The following is a 16829-nucleotide window of genomic DNA, read 5'->3' as shown; positions in this document are numbered from 1 at the left end:
TCCTAAACTAAGCAAGAGACCTAATTCTTATGATAAATTAGGATTAATAAAATTGATTATGAAGCTGTAAGTTTTTTTTTTTGGTCCCATAGAAAAGAGGTGTGGCTGTACGAAGGCATTATTGGTACACTGTATACATATATTGATGCAATATACATACGTATGCATACATACATACATATGTACATATGTATACATTTGTGATAAGGAAGCTATCAGGGTCTTCCACAATATTATTATTCTCATACTAGCTGGCCCGGCAAACGTTGCATTGCCCTATCCATTATTTCTAGGTATAAAATTGTTGAAAGCTATGTTGTTCAGGTTGGGATACGCTCTGATTAATTTATTAATCGGATTTTCATTTAAGCACCTTGTGGTAAACGACATTCTTCGTACAATTGACCATGAGAAAAACACGCATTTTCTAGATTAAGGCCACAAATAGTCAAAGATTGGCCCTGTGATTTGTTGATCGCCATGGCGAAGGCAAGACGAATCGGGAATTGAATTCGTTTAAACTCAAAGGGCATATCTGTTGGGATCATCGGAATCCTAGTAATAAGAACTTCATCTTTAAATTTTCCTTTGAGTATCGACACGTGAATCACATTGCTCATCAGTTTTCTTATCACCAAACGCGTTCCATTGCACAGTTTTGGTTGGTTTAAATTTCTAAGCATGCCAATCTTGGAGAATTGCTCTTTTCATAGCTGTGTTCATTTCTTGACGCCGGTCAAGTTGTTCTTCCATATTGCCCATGAAGTATATTTGCAAGAATTTGTGCTGTGCATCTTCAATAGGTTGCAATGATCCAATGCGATGGCCACTCTGGCCTTGAATCTTTAAATTCAAAGCCATAGTTATAGTTAGATTTACAAACACTTTTTACAGAAATCTAACAAACTACATTATTCCAAACATTTTTTTTTTTTTTTTTTTTTTTGACAGTCATAGAAAATAAAATTTTTAACGTAAATTACCTTAAATGTCGGATTATATCCGTATCCAATAATTTCCACCCCAAATGTCATTTGGAAACAGGCATTGTATTTTTGAGTGTTCGCTAGAAAATGTTGTGATTGTAGTGTTTCGCCATAAAGCAGGGAACGCAATGGCTCTGGTGGCGGGACCACTAATGGCAATGTCACTTTACCACTAAGGCAGCACAAACCGGGCGTTTCACCAGCAAACTTCAATGCGCCACAATGCTGGCAAACAACGTCCATTGGACCAATGCAAACTAAACGATTCAAGCTGTAGTCAATGGTACAATCATATCGAAACGCTGCTCGATTCAAATCAATCCTTGAACCATTTCTTATTGCCGTTTCACGGGCTGCCTCTCTTTGAGAAGCACGAATTAAGGCCCTTCTTTGCTGGGTACTAACGCGGCGCCTTTCTCGTTCTTCGTCAGATAATTGACTCACGGTATTCCGTAGCCTAATTGCATTATGGGTCCGCTGGGAAAGATTAGATCTTCTAGGACGCGGCATTTTCATTAATAGTAATACTGAATATGCACAATCGCACAAAACCACATAAAATATCGAGAAATCGAGAAATATAAATAAAAATTATTTACAAAAATAATGTCGAGAAATACAAATATAAATTATTTACAAAAATAATGTCTGAGAAAAACAAATTCAACAATACCTACCTGAACTTTCGAGATATTTTGCTTTTGTCCGTATGCGTATTGTTTTTCAAAATTTTTTTTTTTAACAAATGTCCTTTTTTATGAATAGTCAGGTTCGCCTGAGGCTGTGCCGTAGACTGACTGACTACATTTGTTTATTTACTTCTACACTATTGTCAAAACTGTCACTGTTACCAAGCCTACTGGGTATAAAAAAATTTGAACATTTGGGGAAAAAACCGCGTTTTTCAAGTATTCGGCAAATTTTTTCAGTATTTTTAAGACCCTATACTAAACTCGTTGCGGAGACAAATCCAACAAATCAAAAACCATGAAAATTGGTTCAGCCCAAATCAAGTTATAAGCAGTCTTCACTTTTACACAACTTTCTTTTATATATATAGATTTATTAAGCATTATATTTTTATACCCTGAACCCATTGAAAATGGGAAATCAGGGTATAATGGTTTTGTGAAAAGTATGTAACAGGCAGAAGGAATCATCGCAGACCCCATAAAGTATATATATTCTTGATCAGCACGACGAGCTGAGTCGATATAGCCCTGTCCGTCTGTCCGTCCGTCCGTCCGTCCGTCCGTCCGTATGAGCAAAAGAATCTCAGAAGATATAAGAGCTAGAGAGCTGAAATTTGGCATGCATACTCGTGTATACCATAGGCAGTACAAGTTTGCTTTATTTTTTCGATAACTCGTCCGATAACTTTTTTATCGAGAATAATCGAAAAATCGACTTGGTTTTTTCAGCATAATTTTAACACTTTTAGACCTGGAGACTTCATATTTGGGTTGTATATAAAGTTAGTGGATACAAAGATTTTGTAATTTGCAGATTTTGGATACCACGCCCCCTTCTCCCCCAATTTGTAAAAGTACTAGTACTAGTACTTTTCAAGTACTAGAGACTTGTGCTTTGGAATGTACACATATTTTAACCATATGATTACGCTCTGAAAGTTTCATTAAGATCGTATGTCTACAAAAGAAATTATTCAACAAATAAATTCTCATATTATTGCCCACATTGCAGCGCAGCCCAAGCGCAGTCGCTGCTAACTGCGCAGTCAGCAGAGCACGTGCTTATAAGTGCATGTGTATGTATGTGTGCATAAAAGAAGTCCAGACTGATTAGAATATCAGCTTGGAGGGTTCAGGGTATCTCCTAGTCGAGCAGTCTCGACTGGAGCCTTCTTACTTGTTAAGTATGTATATGCATATATACATATGTATTTATATAAAAAGAGTGCGCATTTGTATTTTACAATGATTAACGATTGGAAACAGTATAAAGGAGCCAAGACTAGTCAGATGCCACAGTTGTATTTCGTTATTTGGCGAGATGAAACCATTAAGTGCTTTTATTCTCGGCTTGTCCGGGCTCTTCTTGATATTCGAGGGCGCAGATGCGAGGTGTGAGCTGACAATAGAATCACCACAACCGAAAATAATAACTCATTTTGGATCGAAGCATTGGGTTTCAGAGACGACGTCGAACATAATTCGTGACGACTATGAATCAGTTGACTTATATTGTGGCAATGGATTCGTTTATGACACGTATGTTGAAGTATGTATATCTCTCTAAAACAAATTAAGAGCGATTTGAATCTTGATTAAATTTAGCGACGTATACGGAATGCAAACGATGGAAAAGAAACGCATTAAGTTGACATGTAATAGCAATATAAATATATTTACCTTTGATGATAAAAATATACGATATATAAAATGCTTGGGTGATCGGATTTCCCCCATGTATGAGAGCTTAACGTCCATGCCGGACTGCAATAAATACATGAGTCTCGTTATTGGCCAGAGTTTTGGAGAATATGGCTCCATTAAAAACGTTGCTATATGCTACGATATTGTTAAGCAGCAGCTCAAGTATGTTAGCTACACGGCCTATCCATCTAAAATTAAGGTGCTTGCACAGGTAAGACCAGCTCGGAACATATACCTCTGTCAAAAATATCCACAGCATTTGTTCTCAATAGTCACAAGTGGGACAACTCAACGAATTGGGTCTCGACATTGAAGTTGCTTATAGCAAAAATGTGTTCAAGCCGATCAGGTATGTTATGTACATGAAGTCGATAAGTAAATGATATAATAGTGCTTACAGAACAAATGAAAAGCTGAGATCTTAAGATTGGAACCTTAAGCGAATGTTAATTATTCACAAAGCTATAGAAAATACAGATTTTTCACTTTTACAGCTCAGATAGCATTATGAACGCGTTCCGCACCGACAAACAACTAAGTGTGGTGTTCGGCACCGGGACGTTCGAATACAGGACGACGCCTTTAGCCAGGATCTTAATGAGTTTGAAGGAATGATCTCGATTGTTTGGCTGCGCGCTCTTCGCAACGGCAATTGGCGGCATTTTCTGAACGCCCTCAGGGATGCTAGCGTCCATGATAAGTTTGATGTTAATGTCGGTGTCTCCGGTACCGTTGCCGTGCCCACTCTGAATGCCTGCGAGGACAACCGCACACTGTCCATTGAAGTCGACTCGGAAAATACCATCATAGTGCCCGCACACATCTGGGCGCATGTTCGCAACGTGGAGCCAGCTCTGAATGCCTCTGATTTTGTAGTTATTGCCCATAATTCACCGTTTGTGAGTGCTCGCACATCTTATGTAGAAAATGTGAACTGATTTTAATCCATTTCAATTTCGCACAATTCACAGTTCACAATCAATGAGCGGAACGGTCTATGCCAGAGCATGTGCCACGAGGTGCCCTGGCTGAAGAAAAGTCTTTTCAGCAAACTACAGAAATATCCCGTCTATGGACTGGTGCAGTGCTGCAAAGCTACGGATGTTCAAAATAAATTGGATAATTTCCCCAAATTATCTGAAACGAAAAAAGTGGTCCAAGAACTCGATGATCCGATAACAACAACCACTACTGAAAATATAATTAGCAGTGATGCTACGGAATTCGAATAGGCGATGATCTATGACGAATGACATGACATGAATATCCGGCATACATATATACTTTCTTAACAACAAAGTATAATAAAAACAAGTAAGAAGGCTCCAGTCGAGACTGCTCGACTAGGAGATACCCTGAAGCCTCCAAGCTAATATTCTAATAATTCTGGACTTCTTTTATGCATACATACATTCACATGCACTTATAAGCACGAGTTACCAACCCAACAACACACACAAACACATATTCAATAATTCTTTGTACACACATAAGCACACACAAAAACACTCAAACACACACACAATTATAAAATACTCGATGTATCATTTACCTACACATATAAGCATTGTACTCTTTGTAAGAACATACGAAACAAAAAACCAAAAAACTTAGAAATAAAGACTCACTTCTGTTTTGGCATTTGAATGAAGAGGACGTTTTATTAATATCTTGACACCTACATATATACACCATCTAGCTCCCGATGGTAATTCACGCGCTCGGCCAATTGCGCAGTAAACAGTGTGGGGATTATGTGGACATTATAAGAATTTATTTGTTGAATAATTTCTTTTGTAGACATACAATCTTAATGAAACTTTCAGAGCGTAATCATATGGTTAAAATGTGTGTACATTCGATTTTTCGATTATTCTCGATAAAAAAGTTATCGGATGAGTTATCGAAAAAATAAGATAAACTTGTACTGCCTATGGTATACACGAGTATGCATGCCAAATTTCAGCTCTCTAGCTCTTATATCTTCTGAGATCCTTTTGCTCATACGGACGGACGGACGGACAGACGGACAGAGCTAAATCGACTCAGCTCGTCACCCTGATCAAGAATATATATACTTTGTGGCGTCTGCCACGCCTCCTTCTGCTCGTTACATACTTTTTCACAAAACCATTATACCCTGATTTCCCATTTTCAATGGGTTCAGGGGTTCGATAACGGGGCAATTTATCGATATTTAAAGCAAAACTCGTTATGCGCGTGCTATACACGGACCTAGTAAAAAAAATTTTCAAGTCTCTAGATCTTATATCTTCTGAGATCGACGCGTTCAAACATTACCTATTTTCAAAAAACTTTAGGATGCTTAATTTCCAATCGAATGGCATTAAAAATCTGTGATTTGGACTTTACTTATTTTTGCCATGATCCGGCGGCAGAGGCCATACTATGCATCGTTGAAAAGAAGTCTTAAGGTTTACTAGGGACTTATAGTTTGGACTACTTTCGGCATAAGCTTGGCTGCATTCTTAATGACATTTGATAAGATTTCTCATGCAGACGCTGTGAACAGCACATACTCGCCTACAGAGAAAGAGAGAGAGAAAGAGACAGTGAGAGTGAGAGAGAGATAACAGCTTCATCAGCGGGAACATCTAGCTGTTAATAAATCATTTGAACGCCAACGCGTCATTAATGCCGCTTAAGCTGATGTCGGAAATGTGGAAGTTTATTAGCTTGCCTCGGCCAGGCCGTCTAGACGCAGCTTGTCCTGCCATTGTTCTGTCTTAGCCAAACCATCCGACCATCCCACCACCCAACCACCCACCCATTGCCAACGTTTCTCAGTTTTGTCGGCTTTTGTGGGCGTGGCAATGGAAGGGTGGTAGGGGGATTGGGGGGCTGAGAGGCTGGCTGGAGCCAGTCGACAAATTTGAGTCAATGGCTCGGAATCGCGATATCCCGCCGTCAAAGACATTTTATGCTATTCAGCTTTATCCCTCGCCCACTTCGTCCCCCCCCCCCCCCCCTTCTCCATGACGTCAAGGTGATTTATGCAGCGCGGACAACAACAACAACGACAATAACTGACGCTGCAATTTGGCCGCATAATTAAATTAGTTAATACTAAGCTTTTGTTTTCAATACCTAGCCCGAATGTGCTGATAAGGTATGCCCGACTAGGTAGGGTAAAATAACATTAGTTTGTATGATATGTGTCCATAGGGTTGTTGAAAATTTATCAAAATATCAATATATCGATACATTTTTCAACAACAAAATATATATCGGAACATTTTTCTGTCCAAATATCGAATATTTTTGCTATATTTTTTATATTTTTGCGTTGGTCATTTCTGTAATAAGTGAACCAATTGCGAATGTAAAAAAATGTAAATTAAATATAGTGAAAACTAATTATTCTGATTTTATGAATGGAACAGCCAAATGTAATTTGTGCCTGATCAAGAATATATATACTTTATGGGGTCTGCGATGATTCCTTCTGCCCGTTACATACTTTTTCACAAAACCATTATACACTGATTTCCCATTGAAAATGGGTTCAGGGTTTAACAAGTGCTAACATATGAGATATGGCGTTGCATATGCAAAACAAGCACTATGATGCTTTTGAGTACCGAATATAGGAGTTAAGCGGCCTTTTTCATTTAAATAAATAATACTTATTATACCCTGAACCCATTGAAAAGCACATTTGTCTTACGTTCATCTTGCTCTGTTTTCATCTCGCTCTCTGCTTTCAGCTATCGCTTTCGCTATCTGTTTTCAGCTACCGCTACGGCAGAGCGTAGCACATCATTTCGTTTTGTGCTATTGCTATCGCTACAGATTTGAACACAACAAACTACGAGAGCAGAGCAGAGCACAAACTTTTTAGTGTTAGGGTACGGCTCTGCTACGGCTCTCGTCAAAAACGAGAGCGGTAGCGAGAGCATAGCACAAATTTGATTGCTATTGCTGCTACAGAGTAGTTTCTGCAAACGCTGTGTAAAAGTATATATTGGTCGCAATTTGGAGATCTGAAGCGTTATTTGAGCCAAGTACGGAGGTCAAACTCTTGGTCGGAATAGAGAATCGAACAAAAATAATAACTTTACAAGTTGTACTGAGACCCTAGTATACTTGCCAAAAAACGGTGTCATTGAATAAAGTCCAATAGACTATCAACGATTATCAGCACCACTCATCACGCTTACCGGATCGCTTCATTCATGTACATCGCAATATTGAAAAAACATCTCACCTCAGCAAAAAGCCCCGACTACATGAATAAACTAATCTAGTTCTACGATTTCATCATCATGGATTAAAGCACTATATAGTATAGTAGAAAAGTTCTTACAAATGAAAATTATAAATAAAGTTTGATTTAAAACGGGTCTCCGACGTGGAGATATTTTGGACCCTGCGAAGAGCTGATATTTCAATCATAATAATCATTATTTAGATATGTATATTTAAATTATTTAAATTATAAATAATAAATTATATATAAATGAATCAATTTGCTAAATTTAATAATAATCAGAATAGACGCAAGATCTGAAAGAATCATTAACTCAGTGACCTTACGTATTTAACCGTATAGCTCCTGATAATTCCGATAACTTTACCGTTAAACATAACTTTAATAGCTCTTAATGCAGCTATTTCAAGACTTTTTAATTGAAGGCTGATTTGAGTGTGTGCGCTCTATGCGTGTGTCTGTGTGTGTGTGTGAGTGCAACATGAGAAACAATTAAAGTAGAAACGGTGCTCCGTTAGACACTGCACATATGTATGCATGTGCGTGTGTGTGTGTGTGCGAAATGGCTCGAGACTCACGGATGCGTGGCAAAGGCGGTTTCGTCGCTGCGGTCAGGGTCGTGCCACACAGCCGCTGCCGCTGCCGCTGCCGTTGCCGCTGAGCCACAGACAGTGTGCCCCACGTAATGGCAAACTTAAAAAATACTCAGTAAATGCCAATGGAGAAAGAACAATAAGCAAATCGTTAAGATTCGCAAAGTTTGCGCTTTGCAATTGCGAGCAACCAACTGCATACATATATAGATGTATGTGTGTGGGTGTGTGTGTGTGCACGTAGTTGGCGTGAACTGCAGTCCTTGTCAGCATAAAGTTCGGTGTTCATAGTTAACACCATATATGTTTACACACCTACATTTGCATATGTGTATATGCACACACACACACACATGCACAGTCCAAATAAACACTGTGTGTGTATTGCATTCTGCGCCTTCGTTTGCCATAGTTGTGTGTGCCACTGTGGCACCTGCTGGTCTTTTGCCCTTTTTGGAGCAGGTGTGAAATGCAATTCACGCACAGTGAAGCAAGCTAATGAAAAAAATAAAAACTAATTAAAAACGATAATAGATTTCATCTAAATGTATTAGCTCACCTCAAAAGGTCGGGCAACTGGAAAATATGTATAATATGAAAATACATATAAATAAATATTTTTGAATTGGCTCAGAATTGATATAGCTATCTACTTTAGCTTAGACTAGCTAAGCTTAACATTGAAAGTCTCCAATTAAAAATGTCTCTCTCTCTCTCTCTCTCTCTCTCTCTCTCTCTCTTAGTCAAATTCAAATCATTCTACGTCATGTCTATGAGTAAATTATATATATTTATATATCTCGATATAGCATAATTTGCTTACTCATATTAGCAGTGTGACCCACTGTGCAGCGTGTGGTTACAGTAGCCGCATTGTTACGTTCATATGAGTGCGTTTCTGTAATATATGTACTGTAAAGGAGAAAGAGAGAGAGAGAGAGAGAGAGAGAGAGAGAGAGAGAGCGGGAGAGAATGAAGGAAAATGCTTGCGAGTGTGAATGTGGGTGTAAATGTGCATACAAGTGTGGGTGCTGCTGCCAGCTATAAATGGAGATGAAAATGGAGCAGGAGAAGGACCAGGAGAAGGAGCAGCAGCAGGAGCTGAAGCCGGAGCCAGGGTTGGAGATGGAGATGGAGATGGAGCTTATGACTTAATAAATACTTCCCAGTGTGCGCAATGTGGCTGGCAATTTAATAACGAAAGCAAACGGAATGGAAAAACAGAAGGAGCTGCAGCTCGACGCCAGTAGGTGAGGACCAAAACAAAACAGAACAGGAGAAAGACAACGTTTTTGATTTACTCATTTGCATGCTATATACCACAGGCCAAATGCCACATGCCATGCTAAGGCAAATGCCTTAGCAATGCATTGACAGAGTCTGATTTTTTCGATAAACTTCGCCCATATTCGAAACATTTTTCCATTGCATAGAGCCCAGTTGACTCACCTAATAATCCGATTAGTTTCAGTTGACTTTACGGCGCAAAATGCCCGGCTCGGCTTTGCTCGGTCCGACTTTAATATTATCATCATAAATTTATGTCGAAGTTAAAACAAACAGGACTACTTTAGCCGGCCTGACTAGGCGAATACCCTGACTCACGCAGGTATTTCAAATCTTTTTTTTTTTTTCGAATAAATATCGAAAAACCAGAAATATAAAATCTGTGTAGTCGTTATCCGGCCCTACACAGTAAATGCAAAATGTAAATTGTTCATTCTCGATTCATTTGCCACATTTGAGGATAAAATTTGGACAGTGAAAACATAAATTTCAGCAATTTATCAACAATCATAAGAAAATCCATGGAAATCTATAAGCAACTAATATTAATTATCGTAATGATCTGCTTTTGTGTGTATATGGTTCTTCCTAACTGTCATATCTTGAGTACTTAATAAACATTTACATGACTTTAAAGAAAACTTCAAAGTGAAATAGTCAATGAGAAAATAAACAAGCTGAGAGAGCAGAATAAATAAATTTAGCTTAATTATGACATAGCAATTTATTGATTATAATACCTCTACCCTCGACCCTCTTTCCTTGCTTCACAACTGTTGTTTGGCCTTGACTTCAATGACAGGGGGGGTGGGTGGGGTAGTCTCTCTGCTAAGTGTGTCGGGTGTAAATGGTGCGCGATGCTGCTAAATATTTGTTCTATCAAATTCAATTAAAGTTGACATGGGTTCGCAGCTGGCCAGCAACAGACGTAGCATCCAGAAACGGGCTCAGTTCGGATTCCGGACTTGGGTCCGGGACCCAGAGCGGGACTAAAGCGCGCGTCCACTTTGGCTGCCAGGCAGAGGCTCAGCTGTTGCCTAAGCTGACGCTTGAAGACCCAATGGGGAAGGTCAAAAGTCAGAGAGGACGCCACAGGACACTGCAGTCCCAATTAGCGATGGACGATGAGCAATGGCCGTGCACCGATATGTCACGGACTTCAAGCACACCGCAATACATTGCATTCAAATGGCTAATAGCTTGCATCGTGCCTAGGATAAGTTAGGATTGTATCCGTGCCCGTGCCCGTGTCACGGTGTCACGATAACAGCCGGTGGGCACGCTCTGTACCCTACCAGATCCGATGGCCGCTCAGCTTGGCTAAAACCAACATTTGATTCAATTTGAACACGCCAAGCACACGCGGCTCCGTCTAGCGCCATAATCGCATAGGGAGCCCGAGAGGTAAAGCTGCAAAATACTCCCGGACCGAAAGTTAAATTCAAAGAAAATTCTCATAAAAGATGCTCCGGCTCGTGACATGGCAGGCCATGCCTGGAAGTGGGCGTGGCAATGTGAGGTAAACAATTTGCACAGATACGCACAGCAGGCCGTGCTGTCAAATCGCCCCGCGACCCGCCAAGAGCAGCCGTAATAAGACACTGCGAGCTAGGCTAAGGTTCCATGGTCTTGGTTTTCTCTTTTTGTTTTTTCCTTCACCAAGAGGAGGGCAATTGCTCTGCAGTGTTCCCTAAATTAAAACAGGCACACACAACACTCAGAGCGATAGTGAGAAAGAGAGAGATAGAGAGAAAGACAGGGTAAGACAGGGAGATGGGGAGAGATGCCTCGAGGCCCGGAAGCGCAAACACAGAAAATTTACAACTGGCTGGCGTGGCAAAAGTTCCATTTTGATCTGGCAAACACTTCGTGGAGCAGGTCAGCCCGAGGGGGCGCACAGTCCGGGCAGACAGTCGACTGAACCGCCGGACCGTACCGTAACAGCTCATACCAAAACCAAAACCAAACGCAAGGGCAAGGCAAGGGCAGAGGCAGAGGCAGCGGCAAAGGCAGAGGCAGAGGCAAAGCCAGTCGCAAGTCGCTGCTACAAACTGGAATCCGGTCGTGGCCGCTGCTCGAGTGTAAATTTGCTCGTTAAATTTGTTGGCACTCTCGACTAATTTGCACTTGTAACGCAATGGGCCAAAGGTCCGGCTGGCCGGCGGTCCGACTGAAGGCGAATGGAGACTGGCCGGAGCGAGGCCGAACGGGGGAACAGGTCTGCAGTTGGTAAAGCTTTTTTATTCGCCCTTGCTGTGGTAATTGAAAAGACAACTGGGAAAGAAACAAAAAACAAACAAAAAATGTGACGAACGAGCGATTTGTTGGGCACAAACTGAGCAATTGCACTCGCCCAACATCTTAGCCGGAAAGTATTTTGCACATAGATAAGAGTACTTCTGTTAGGACTACATTTTTAACAGTTTCACCAGTTGCAACAACAAATGTAAGTGACTCTTGGCTGCTAGCCTGTGCCGAAAACAGGAAATGTACTAAATATCCCCTGGAAACTGCATCAAATTTAGTTTATGCTACTTTAATGGGAGGTAGCTCTCCCAATGACACTCAAAGCAGCATTGCAGCCCTGGGTATGATATATATAGTATATTATAAATAACTAAATGTATTTGAAAATCATTTATTTTCCCATTTACGACGAACCATATCATTTGATTATCTATCTGCACTGAGCGTGAATGGTCAATAGTTAAATCTGGAGAATCTGCAACAAACATTTATTTTCCATTTGCTACTACCGGAATAGGTGCATAAATTTGATTTGATTTTGATATATTATAAAGCATGCACAACAAATTCGATAGCATTGCAAAGGTTTTTTTTTTCAGACAAGTCAGCGAAACGGGCATTATATTATTAAATTTTATTATATTATACTCTTGGAACCCTACGAAGAAGTATATAAATACTCGGAACGAGCTCTATAAAAAATCTTTAGCGAGACTGGATTCAAGTGGCGTATCAAATGTATATACAATATACTTAATCTAATCGCATTTTTTTTAATAATCTAAAAGCATTGATTGCTCTCAAGCGTAGGTCATCTGTTATACACATTCATAGTAAAATGTATTCATGTCGATTCCGGAGAGCTATGGAACATATAGAAACCAACTCATTTAAATACTAGATGTGATGCAAGTGAGAAAGATGATGTTTACTAAACTTATTGTCTCTATTATGACTTTGCTCTGAATAGTTAAGAGATTATTTTTAATTTTCTTTGAGAAATCCAGGTATATAATTCTATCTCTATTTGCCACATCTACAATACATTATAATTATTTCTTCGTTCTTTTTCCCGCTCTTTATTCTTCAGACACTTCTCCATATTCTCTCCCTCTACTTTCTCTGTCGCTCTCTTTCGGCGTCTTCTTTCTCACAAACTCTCTCTTTGACTCTCTCCCTCTCTATCATTGTATTTAACGTCGTCGTTCTTCTGTTTTTTTCTCTCTGTCCCCCCTTCTATCTCTCCATATCTGTCTCTTTCGCGATTCTCCCTTAATCTATTTTCCCTAACTCGCGCTCTCTCTTTCATTCTTTCTTTCCCTGCCTCCCATTCTATCTTAGGCATTCAAACAAAGTTTTCCTATAAATGTAGCTGAAAGTCTTAAAGAGCCAAATCTTGTATCTGATGGATGGCAAGCTGACTAGCTGATGGGCGAACCATCTGGGTAAGCCATGGCCGCATAATCAAAGGCAGCCCAACTCATTCGCATGCAGGAAAGCCAGCGAGTGGAACGAAGCGAGGAATGCTTTTTTCTTTGGCTTTTCTTTTTCTTGTCAGCCGTTGAAATGAATAATTGTGGCACATTATGTTGCATTGTTATTCGTCAACGGCAAATCAGTTGCTAAATTAATCGCATGGCATTCATTGGCGGTTCACGATTGATGGGCTCTGACTAGACATAACTACACATAATATATATAGATATATATATGTATGTATAATATATATGTGTGTGCGTGTACGTTTGTCGGTAAATACGAAATGAAGCATTGTCCCAGGAACTTGAAGTTTGGGCGTGGGATTTACGTGGGACTCGTCCGTCGCTGGGGAGGCTCAGTGATTACAGCTACCGTTGGCGCCTATTTGCGGAGTATTGCTTGGGTTGCTGCGCTGCTGCGCTGCTGCCACGCCGTCTCATTATTATGCAGCTCATGAGTCTCGTTAGTGGCAAAGTTATATGAGCATACATCAGCAAGCCCAGCACAACTTTGCAACATGCGCCAAAATGGAGGGGGAGAGGCGGTTGTTACTGAACCAGCCGCAGCAGCAGCAGCAGCAGCATCAAAAGCAGCAGCGATGCGACTTGCAGACGCAAAGTGTTAAGCACAATGTTGTAAATGCTGCCAAGTTGGCCAGTTGGCCACCACTAACCCAATCATCCAGCCATCGAACCACCCACCCGGCGGCCAGCTGTTCTCCCACTATGTTGTCATAGAGCCGGGCGAACGACGCGTCGTCAACTGAGTTGAGGAAGTGGCCACGATTTGACTTAGGCCAAACCTGCCAGCTCCCCCCAACTCTGCCCCTGTACCTCTCTCCCTCTCCCTCTCCCTCTCACCCTCTCTGTATCCCTCTCTCCATCACACTCTTTCCCTCTCTCTCTCTCTCTCTCTTGCTCACTCACTCATACATAGTCGCACAGTAACTCATTGCGCAGCTTTCTCGAATTCGCCGCAGCGCTGTTATGCGGCGAATTTGTCGAGCATGCAACAACGTTCGGCTTTGGTGTCGTTTTCATGTTTCGACTTCGGCATTTTGTTATTCACCGGGAGCAAGAGAGGGTGTAAGGGAGTCAGCGAGCGGGGGAGGTGAGGCGGGTTTGTTTTCAACAAATCGACTATGTTTGCACAGTAGAAGCAGTCGCCCCGCCGCCTTCGCCGCCCTCGCCATCGCCCTCGACCGCTGCCTCTTGTCCACGCTTGTTAGATGTACCTTCGAGAATGTTGAGAGCCAGCATAACTACACAGGCAGAAAGGAAAGGAAGAGCGAAAGAACATTTGCCTAACAACTAGATCCCCTTCGAAGGAGAGAGCAAACAATCGTAAGAGGCTTGTTAATGCATTGGAATCATTATATTGTGCGCGACAGCGCGCTGGCAAATAGCATCTGGATGTCGGAAGTAGCTGCCCACACTTTTGGCTCAGTGTATGGCACTTAGAGCAGACTCAACTGGGCAACACGATTAGCTTTAATTAGCTGCAAGTGGACAACAAGATAGCCCAGGCAGCTCGAAGTGGGCAAGGAGAATGAACACATTGGCCGAAGGCATTCAGCTGAGAATACTTACCGACAACAGCAACAATAGCAACAACAACAACAACAACAACAAGCAACAGCAGCAGTAACAGCAACAACAACGACAACAAAGTGCCCCAAAAAGTACGCAATGCCTTTGTCGTTCGTATTCAATTATCCAAGCTGTGGGCGCCGTTAACCCAACGCCCCCCGCCCCTCCAGCCCAGACATGAGTTATGTGGCAGCTAATGGCGCTGAAATGAAGTCCGAATGCGAATGGGACAGCCGCATGATTGATTTGCGGCAAGAAATTTGATGCCCGTCGCGCTGATGTGGCAAATGGCCGCGATTTATGTCGACAACGAGCTCCGTTCGACAGGTAAAGGTAAAGGCGGAAACTCGTTGCTCGTCAAGCTAACGGTTTAACAAAGCAGCCGAGCCAGTGGCAGCAACTGCTGCCGCCGACAAAATGCATCCCTCGGGTGCAGTTGTTGCCAGTTGCATCTGTTAAATTGCGCTGCAATCGCTGCGATTCGAAGTGGGCGAAAAGAGTAGACGCTAGGCGAGTGGGGATCTAGCAGGAGCAGGCCGAGAGCTGGGAACGGGACCAGCAGGTCCATTGTGTGCGCTCAGCTGGCCGAAAGCGCAGCGCAGCAATAATTAGCAACAACTGGGGACGATGAGTGCAGCGGCAACCGTAACCGACTCGGGCTCTTCTCATTCAGCTGGCAAAAGCCAGCGACTGTTGCATGCTGCAGGCGGCGGGCGGTGCCGGTGGGTGGTGGGTGCTGGGTGGTGGATGGTGGGTGGTGCTTGGTGCATAGTAAGCGGCTGATGCTACGTGCCACATGACGGGGCAAATTTTGTGCGCCCAACTTAATTGAAACGAACGCCAGTTGCAATTATATTTTTTTTTTTCAGTCTAATTCCGTGCTACGCTCCTCGGTGGCCAGCAATCCCCAAACCGACCTGACAAAAAAAAATAAAAGGAAAAAAGGAGTCAGCTTTAGTTTCCATTTTCGCATCCAGCATCGCATCCACGGCGCGATTCGCTTCCTCTGGCCAGCCCACGTTCGCGTCTAATTCGTAACCTCGTTCAGGTTTCTGGTTGCTGTATTCAATTTGATACCAGCTGCTGCTCCTCCAATTGAATTTCAATTCCACTTCAATACAACAAATAACAAATTGTTTTGTCTTGGCAGCGACCTGGACTGAATACCCTGTAAGTGGATGACAGTCAAAGATCAAAAGATCTACGGGAACAGACATTGAAATCTAAATTAATGTATGATTAATAATAGCAGATAGATATGACCTGCAACAGATTGAAAAGCAAGAGATAGTAGTAGAAGTAAAAATAGTAGTAGCAATAGACATCGATATTTTAAAGGCGGAGTTTAAGTAGATACGTACAAGGAGTAGTAGAGATATATAGTAAGAGTAGTAGGTAAATAGTATGAATAGTATTAATGGTAGAAATAGATGTATAATAATAATAGGAGGAGAAGGCTGTAGTAGATAGAGTAGTATAGGAGGTAGTATTAGTAGTAGAAGTAGATAGTAGTACATATATAATCAGAGTAGTATTAGTAGTAGAAGAAGGTAGTAGTACATAGGTAATAGGAGTAGTAGAGATATTAAAATAGATAGATAACAATATGAGTAGAATTAGATAATATCAGATAAATAATAGGAACAGTAATAGTAGTAGGAGTATATATATACATATATATTAATGATATTAGATATACAATGTATATATCTAACATTGATAATAGAAGTGGTAGATAACTGGATGCATATAGTATTAAATAGTTAATTATAGTCGCAATAATGAAGTATTAATGAATACAATGTTGATTTATAGTAGCATGATTATCAGGATCAGCTTTGATTATCAGTAAAGTTTGCTTAGGCAAAAACCATTTAATTCTATTAAAAAATTCTAAAAGCGATATGTTAATGAGAATCACATAGTAAGGCTGTCAATCAACCTAAATTGCTTAATTATAAAAATTCATTCATACCATGTCTAGCTAAAATTAATCAGTTTGCAACGCAATGCATATCTGA

At 41.0% G+C, this 16829-nt stretch overlaps 1 long non-coding RNA gene and 1 pseudogene across 3 annotated transcripts; one reads left to right on the top strand and one right to left on the bottom strand.

The window, feature by feature from the left end:
* Positions 1 to 312: 312 nt before the first annotated feature.
* On the bottom strand, positions 313 to 2070 carry LOC149268042 (uncharacterized). Of its 2 annotated transcripts, XR_016271012.1 has the most exons (3): positions 1664 to 2068; positions 984 to 1513; positions 313 to 843 (listed from the first exon to the last, which is right to left on the bottom strand). It is a non-coding gene; the product is annotated as an uncharacterized LOC149268042 (long non-coding RNA). The 2 variants fall into 2 exon arrangements; XR_016271011.1 differs by having other exon boundaries at positions 984 to 2070.
* Positions 2071 to 2985: 915 nt separating this feature from the next.
* LOC108620170 (uncharacterized) lies at positions 2986 to 5029 on the top strand (annotated as a pseudogene). Its single transcript, XR_016271010.1, has 6 exons — positions 2986 to 3070; positions 3142 to 3217; positions 3284 to 3593; positions 3655 to 3731; positions 3877 to 4281; positions 4354 to 5029. The product of XR_016271010.1 is annotated as an uncharacterized LOC108620170 (transcript).
* Positions 5030 to 16829: the final 11800 nt, after the last annotated feature.

Source organism: Drosophila arizonae, chromosome X (genome assembly GCF_054131065.1).
Source record: "Drosophila arizonae isolate 15081-1271.41 chromosome X, UAZ_ARI_1.0, whole genome shotgun sequence".
NCBI lineage: Eukaryota > Metazoa > Arthropoda > Insecta > Diptera > Drosophilidae > Drosophila > Drosophila arizonae.
This window is presented reverse-complemented; position numbering and strand designations above follow the sequence as displayed.